Raw genomic sequence first — 8220 nt, 5'->3', positions numbered from 1 at the left:
CGCTGGACCCTTCAGCGCTTCGCCCATATCCCCTACTACGGCTGTAGCATAGGGGAACCGCCAGAAGCGCTGGACCCTTCAGCGCTTCGCCCATATCCCCTACTACGGCTGTAGCATAGGGGAACCGCCAGAAGCGCTGGACCCTTCAGCGCTTCGCTCCTATCCCCTACTACGGCTGTAGCATAGGGGAACCGCCAGAAGCGCTGGACCCTTCAGCGCTTCGCCCATATCCCCTACTACGGCTGTAGCATAGGGGAACCGCCAGAAGCGCTGGACCCTTCAGCGCTTCGCCCATATCCCCTACTACGGCTGTAGCATAGGGGAACCGCCAGAAGCGCTGGACCCTTCAGCGCTTCGCCCATATCCCCTACTACGGCTGTAGCATAGGGGAACCGCCAGAAGCGCTGGACCCTTCAGCGCTTCGCCCATATCCCCTACTACGGCTGTAGCATAGGGGAACCGCCAGAAGCGCTGGACCCTTCAGCGCTTCGCCCCTATCCCCTACTACGGCTGTAGCATAGGGGAACCGCCAGAAGCGCTGGACCCTTCAGCGCTTCGCCCCTATCCCCTACTACGGCTGTAGCATAGGGGAACCGCCAGAAGCGCTGGACCCTTCAGCGCTTCGCCCATATCCCCTACTACGGCTGTAGCATAGGGGAACCGCCAGAAGCGCTGGACCCTTCAGCGCTTCGCCCATATCCCCTACTACGGCTGTAGCATAGGGGAACCGCCAGAAGCGCTGGACCCTTCAGCGCTTCGCCCATATCCCCTACTACGGCTGTAGCATAGGGGAACCGCCAGAAGCGCTGGACCCTTCAGCGCTTCGCCCATATCCCCTACTACGGCTGTAGCATAGGGGAACCGCCAGAAGCGCTGGACCCTTCAGCGCTTCGCCCATATCCCCTACTACGGCTGTAGCATAGGGGAACCGCCAGAAGCGCTGGACCCTTCAGCGCTTCGCCCATATCCCCTACTACGGCTGTAGCATAGGGGAACCGCCAGAAGCGCTGGACCCTTCAGCGCTTCGCCCCTATCCCCTACTACGGCTGTAGCATAGGGGAACCGCCAGAAGCGCTGGACCCTTCAGCGCTTCGCTCATATCCCCTACTACGGCTGTAGCATAGGGGAACCGCCAGAAGCGCTGGACCCTTCAGCGCTTCGCTCATATCCCCTACTACGGCTGTAGCATAGGGGAACCGCCAGAAGCGCTGGACCCTTCAGCGCTTCGCTCATATCCCCTACTACGGCTGTAGCATAGGGGAACCGCCAGAAGCGCTGGACCCTTCAGCGCTTCGCTCATATCCCCTACTACGGCTGTAGCATAGGGGAACCGCCAGAAGCGCTGGACCCTTCAGCGCTTCGCTCCTATCCCCTACTACGGCTGTAGCATAGGGGAACCGCCAGAAGCGCTGGACCCTTCAGCGCTTCGCCCATATCCCCTACTACGGCTGTAGCATAGGGGAACCGCCAGAAGCGCTGGACCCTTCAGCGCTTCGCCCATATCCCCTACTACGGCTGTAGCATAGGGGAACCGCCAGAAGCGCTGGACCTTTCAGCGCTTCGCCCCTATCCCCTACTACGGCTGTAGCATAGGGGAACCGCCAGAAGCGCTGGACCCTTCAGCGCTTCGCCCCTATCCCCTACTACGGCTGTAGCATAGGGGGACCGCCAGAAGCGCTGGACCCTTCAGCGCTTCGCTCATATCCCCTACTACGGCTGTAGCATAGGGGGACCGCCAGAAGCGCTGGACCCTTCAGCGCTTCGCTCATATCCCCTACTACGGCTGTAGCATAGGGGGACCGCCAGAAGCGCTGGACCCTTCAGCGCTTCGCTCATATCCCCTACTACGGCTGTAGCATAGGGGGACCGCCAGAAGCGCTGGACCCTTCAGCGCTTCGCTCATATCCCCTACTACGGCTGTAGCATAGGGGGACCGCCAGAAGCGCTGGACCCTTCAGCGCTTCGCTCATATCCCCTACTACGGCTGTAGCATAGGGGGACCGCCAGAAGCGCTGGACCCTTCAGCGCTTCGCTCATATCCCCTACTACGGCTGTAGCATAGGGGGACCGCCAGAAGCGCTGGACCCTTCAGCGCTTCGCTCATATCCCCTACTACGGCTGTAGCATAGGGGGACCGCCAGAAGCGCTGGACCCTTCAGCGCTTCGCTCATATCCCCTACTACGGCTGTAGCATAGGGGGACCGCCAGAAGCGCTGGACCCTTCAGCGCTTCGCTCATATCCCCTACTACGGCTGTAGCATAGGGGGACCGCCAGAAGCGCTGGACCCTTCAGCGCTTCGCTCCTATCCCCTACTACGGCTGTAGCATAGGGGGACCGCCAGAAGCGCTGGACCCTTCAGCGCTTCGCTCATATCCCCTACTACGGCTGTAGCATAGGGGGACCGCCAGAAGCGCTGGACCCTTCAGCGCTTCGCTCCTATCCCCTACTACGGCTGTAGCATAGGGGGACCGCCAGAAGCGCTGGACCCTTCAGCGCTTCGCTCATATCCCCTACTACGGCTGTAGCATAGGGGAACCGCCAGAAGCGCTGGACCCTTCAGCGCTTCGCTCATATCCCCTAGTATACACTGGGTAGTCTGTTCCTATCATTGTGCGGAAGGTGGCTTGGTTACCCCCTACCAAAATGGGTCACAGCCGTAATAGGCGAAGTACAGAAGCGCTGGAACCTTCAGCGCTTCGCCCCTATCACGGCTTTAAAACCCGAGCGAAAAACTCTATGTCCTTAAACGAAATACCCGTTTTGCGCGGTCCATATCTCCGCGAAAACACAACGCACAGCCGGGACACTCATATCTAATTGTAGTACAAGTCTACCTCTACAAACACATCCGAGTGGATCCTGGATGCGACCTCCACAGCCGAGGCACGAGTCGGTCAAAGTAGGTCGCAGGGACCATATTACGCGCGCCATATCTACCCGGAAATAGAACGCACAGCGGGGATACTCATGCCCAGTTGTCGAGCTGGAAGTCCTCTAACCACCCATATAAGATGAATAATAAACGGATACACACAGCCGATGCAGCGCGTGTTTGAAAACCGCCGATCGATCTTCATACTCTGACAAAATCACAGCGAAAAATCCTTAAACCAAATACCCGTTTTGCGCGGTCCATATCTCCGCGAAAACACAACGCACAGCCGGGAAACTCATATCTAATTGTAGTCCAAGTCCACTTCTACAAACCTATCCGAGTGGATCCTGGATGGATCCTGGACAGCCGAGGCACCACGCGGTCAAAGTAGGTCGCAGGGGCCCTATTACGCGCGCCATATCTACCCGGAAATGGAACGCACAGCGGGGATTCTTATATTGAATACACGGTCCCGACGTCCTCTAACTACCCATATAAGCAGAATAATGAACGGGTACCCACAGCCGAGGCAGCACGTATTTGAAAACCGCCGACCGATCTTCATACTCTGACAAAATCACAGCGAAAAATCCTTAAACCAAATCGCCGTCTTGCGCGGTCCATATCCCCGCGAATACACAACGCACAGCCGGGACACCTATGCCGACGTGTAGCCACCGTCAACCTCTAAAGACATGTGGAGGGTGATCCACAATCGGACACTCACAGCCGAGGCACGACGCGGTCAAAGTAGGTCGCAGGGACCATATTACGCGCGCCATATCTACCCGGAAATAGAACGCACAGCGGGGATACTCATGCCCAGTTGTCAAGCTGGAAGTCCTCTAACCACCCATCTAGACACTCCTATAAACGGATACACACAGCCGATACAGCGCGTATTTGAAAACCGCCGACCGATCTTCATACTCTGACAAAATCACAGCGAAAGACTTAAACGAAATACCCGTTTTGCGAGCTCCATATCTCCGCGAATACAGGACACTTATACCCAGTTGTAGTCCAAGTCCCCCTCTACAAAACTATCGGAGTGGATCATGGATGCGAGGTCCACAACCGAGGCACGATGTAGTCAAAGTAGGTCGCAGGGGCCCTATTACGCGCGCCATATCTACCTGGAAATGGAACGCACAGCGGGGATTCTTATACTGAATACACGGCCCCGACGTCCTCTAACCAACTATGTAAGCTGAATAATAAACGGATAACCACAGCCGAGGCAGCGCGTGTTTGAAAACAGCCGGCCGATCTTCATACTCTGACAAATCTTCCTGTCGTTTTTTTTCTATGTGTCTACGCACAGGGTAATCCATCTGCTAACACTCTGTCGTTTTTTTTTCTGTGTCTACGCACAGGGTAATCCATCTGCTAACACTCTGTCGTTTTTTTTTCTATGTGTCTACGCACAGGGTAATCCATCTGCTAACACTCTGTCGTTTTTTTTCCTACATCTGGTATTCCAACACTCTGTCTTTTTTTTGTGAGGCCGTGTCCCATCACATTTACACCCAGAAATATGCATGCAAGTGAACAAGAATGAGGAGACTGATAGACAGGTTCAAAGAAAACCATTTATTTATTTAGAGGTGCTTCTGGCTGCTCTTTTACGAGACGGTTTCTGCCGGGCAGTGGATGTCGACGGTGAGTCCGAGCCGGTGGAGGATTCGGATTGTGAGGGAGACGACGACTGGACCGCCGACTCGAATTCCTTCCTCACATTTGCAGACCGTCTGCTGTCCAGCGAGAGAGCATAGAACCGGTCGGCCGTGTCTGTATTGTGGCACATGAAGTCAGTGATCTGCTTCCTCACCCCGGATCCGTGGCACGTCTTTGCCTGGAAACAGCAGAGGACACCAAAGGTTAGGAAAGCCAATGTATTGTAACAAAGCACCAGTGGGAGGTCGACTGACTGACAGACAAAATTAAAACTCACATATGCAGACACTGCGGTCCTGATATCGATGAAGGTGGGCCGGCCGGGCAGACCCATCTCGGCCCAGGCCGTCTGCATGTGCTGGACTAGGTTTTTAACGGGGCCCTTCCCCGACGTGGTCAGCAACCGGTTATTCTGCGGATTGAGGTCACTGCGTAGCCGCATCCATCTCTCCAACCAGCTGAACTCGTCCGGGTGGAGGAACACTTGAGCGGGGCCAAAGTCGCGGTTCGTCTTGTGGTCGCTGACCTGCAATGCACAGCCATCAAACATTTGAAACGCAGCACACCAGATTGCAGGCTAACTTTAGAGTGAGTGCGCCCCCCCAACCGGTACTTACAGCGATGACGAAGCCCGCGTCCTTGTCGGCTCTCTTCTCGGATGCATCCATGACCTCGTCTATGGTCATGTTCGTCAGCACGCCGGGTCTGTGGCCATAGACGGAGGCCACAAACAGGGAGAAAAACCCGTAAAAGGTGTAGCGGAGAGAAGCGCCGCAACCCGCGGCCTCCATTTCGTCTGCAGAGGGGACAGGGGGAGAGACAGAGGGACGGTTAGCCGCCTGTAAAGAGGTCGGTGTTAGTCAGGTGCAGACGGTCCCACTGTGGCTTACCCAGTATCAGCGGGATCCTGGCTTTCGCCTTAGCCTGACACACCCGCAGGCTTCTCTTCGACAGAAGCTGCGACATCTTCGTGCCCTTCACCTTCATCCGGTGGAGCAACACGGGCTTAGTCAGTTGATCGAGGCTGGCTTTCACAGCCCGCACAATTGTCGTGCGTTGGCCCATGGTCAGCCTGCTGCCCTTGGGTGGGGCCTCCTTCAAGTACTGCACAAAGTGGTAAATGTTCTGCAGGTAACAGCTGGCAGTGGTGACCTGCATGCCAGCTTCTCTGAGGTGGTCCGCATAGCTGCAGAGAAAGAAGCACCACAATGTCACACAGATACAGTGGGAGTCTGGGCCGCGATCACCCCTCCCAGAACGTGCACCACCCGAGCCTGGGCTTTGAAACCTCACCTCATGATGCCATCCACGTTGTCCAGGAAGCACCAGTCCCACAGCGCCGTCTCTCCGTACGCAAGGTAGAAGACGAAGGTCTTTATCCGGCTCAGTTTGGAGTACGCGTTCTCTTGGCTCTTGCTGCTGCCATGCATCCCCCCGTGCAGTTGGCTGTACTGATCCAAATACCGACCTGTGAATGACGGTTGCATTTAACACGTTTGAACACCACAGACACACAGACACACACACACAGAAGTTACCGGCGGTTCTTACGTATCTCCTTTGGAAGCGGGAGTTCCCCCGACTTGCAGGACCTGCCATGCTGCCCGAGGAGTGATTGCAAGGTGGCCTGGCTGGCCGACGGGCATGCAGCTCGCTTCGCACCGCACGACTCCTCTGCCACATCTACCCCCGCCTGGCTTGGCCCCGCCGCCTCCTCCTCCTCCTCCGCCCTACTCGGCCCTGCCTCGGCTTCGCCCGACTGCTGTGTGCTCTGGCGGAGCTCCCGTCGCAGGACCCCTTGCAAGATCGTCAAAGTCCTCTGCAAGTCTCTTTCGACCACGCGCAGCCTGCGTGCCGAGCGCTTCAGTCTCTCGCTCACCGCGATGCACCGAGGCCGGGGACAGCGAGGCCGCCGCTGCTGGTAATCAGGCTCCTCCGGCAGGCGGTGGAGGTCCGGTCCCGTGGACATCGGAACCGGAGGGTTGGTGGTCCTCAGCGCAGCCAGGAGACGCGCCGTCACCTCTCGCTTGACTTCGGCCAGCCTCGACGCAGCATCAGCGGCGGGGTGACTGCCGACGAGATGCCTGTCCAGTCTCGTGCCGTGATAGGAGCAGTCTGGAGCAGGACACGGCTCGCGTCGAATGTTCACCCTGCCCGTCGCCATGTTCAGCAGCAGTCTCCTCTCGATCTCGTTCTTGACCAGGTGAGCCTTGCTCAGGTGCCGGGACAGGGCAGCCCACGTCTCGCCGCACACCGGGCAGCGGTTGCCCCGTCGTCTGGTCGGTGTCATCCCTGAACGCTGATTTGTGAACGCCTCCGGCAGACGAAAGAACACGACTCGCCTCCGCGGAGATCTGCTGGCGAAATGAGAGGACAAAGAGAGTTTGTTTGGGCCAACAGGGCGGCCATTTATACTCGAGCAGGCTCCACGCCCACCGGGACGGGTGGCCGGCGGCTCAAAGCGCGAAGGAGCGGGCGCCTCACTGTCATTGAGGTCCTGTCGTGTCCTTTCCTCGACTCGGCCGCCGCTTTCGAGGGCGAAAAGGGGCCGCTAACCCTAACCCTAACCTTAACCCCAATTCCTACCCCTATCCTCAGCCTAACCCAAAACCCAACCTCCTTCCCCAATCCCCTTCCCCTACCTTGGATGAGATTGGTCCTGGCGTTGTCTTGGCGCGGATTAGGGGGAGTCCTCCCAAGCCATCGAGCCCTGGGGCTAGCAGTGTGGCACTGGGTATTCATCCCACCCCTTGCCTGGGGCCACTGGATGACCTTTCACCGAGCCCACCGAGTGAGGAGAGGATTCTGACGGATGGGGATCTGGGATTGGATCACCCCCTTGAGGATTCCACCTTATCAGGGGATGATCCATCTGGCTCCCTATCCTACCTGTTGGACCTCTGTGATGGTTCCCCTCAGAGACCGACCCTGCATGCCAATTTATATCGGAAAATTGCAAACTGGTCTCTGACGGTGGAACAACCTGTGCTGGTGTTGGGAGATGAAAATTTGGCAGAGATACCAGGGTGGGGAGATGCACTGGTGCAGGTGGACAGTTTTCCTGGGGCCCAAATACATCATATGAAGGGAATACTGGATAAATTGGACCCTTGCCCCACTGTCCGGATGGTCTTGCTCTCGATTGGCTTGAACAACTGCCTGAGAGGGAATTTGTTTAAAACTATTAAAAAACAATTCCACCAATTGATGGCAGTGGCGGGCAGAGCCTTTCCCCAGGCCAAAATCTGTGTACCACTGATCCAGTTTTCATCACAGCTCCCGTCGCCAGCAAAACACCTAATAGCACAAACAAACAGCTTCTTGGAAGAATCTTTTAGCGTGTTGGAGGGTGTGGAGGAACGACTCTTTAGGGTACGGTCAGATGATCCAGAGTACTGGACAAAGAGGACGGCCCTAGAGATTTTAGACTGTTGGATGGGACAAACAGAACACTTTTTCACATAAAAAACTAAATGTATACACCTGCAAAATATATAAAAAAAATACTCACCTTCGGGTAAACATAAAACAAACCTGATCTCAGGATCGGAGTTTGGGGTGGGGTGATCCACAGATAGACGCTGGAATCCAAAATTAAAATACTGTCCAGCGTTCTAAAAATCAAGTGGAACACACAAAAAACAAGGAAGTCACCGATCGGGAGTCA

This window comes from Anarhichas minor, unplaced genomic scaffold (assembly GCF_050575085.1).
Source record: "Anarhichas minor isolate MPS153535 unplaced genomic scaffold, ASM5057508v1 ptg000155l, whole genome shotgun sequence".
NCBI classification, from domain to species: Eukaryota; Metazoa; Chordata; class Actinopteri; order Perciformes; family Anarhichadidae; genus Anarhichas; species Anarhichas minor.
The sequence above is the reverse complement of the archived record's forward strand: the minus strand, read 5'-3'. Positions refer to the sequence as shown.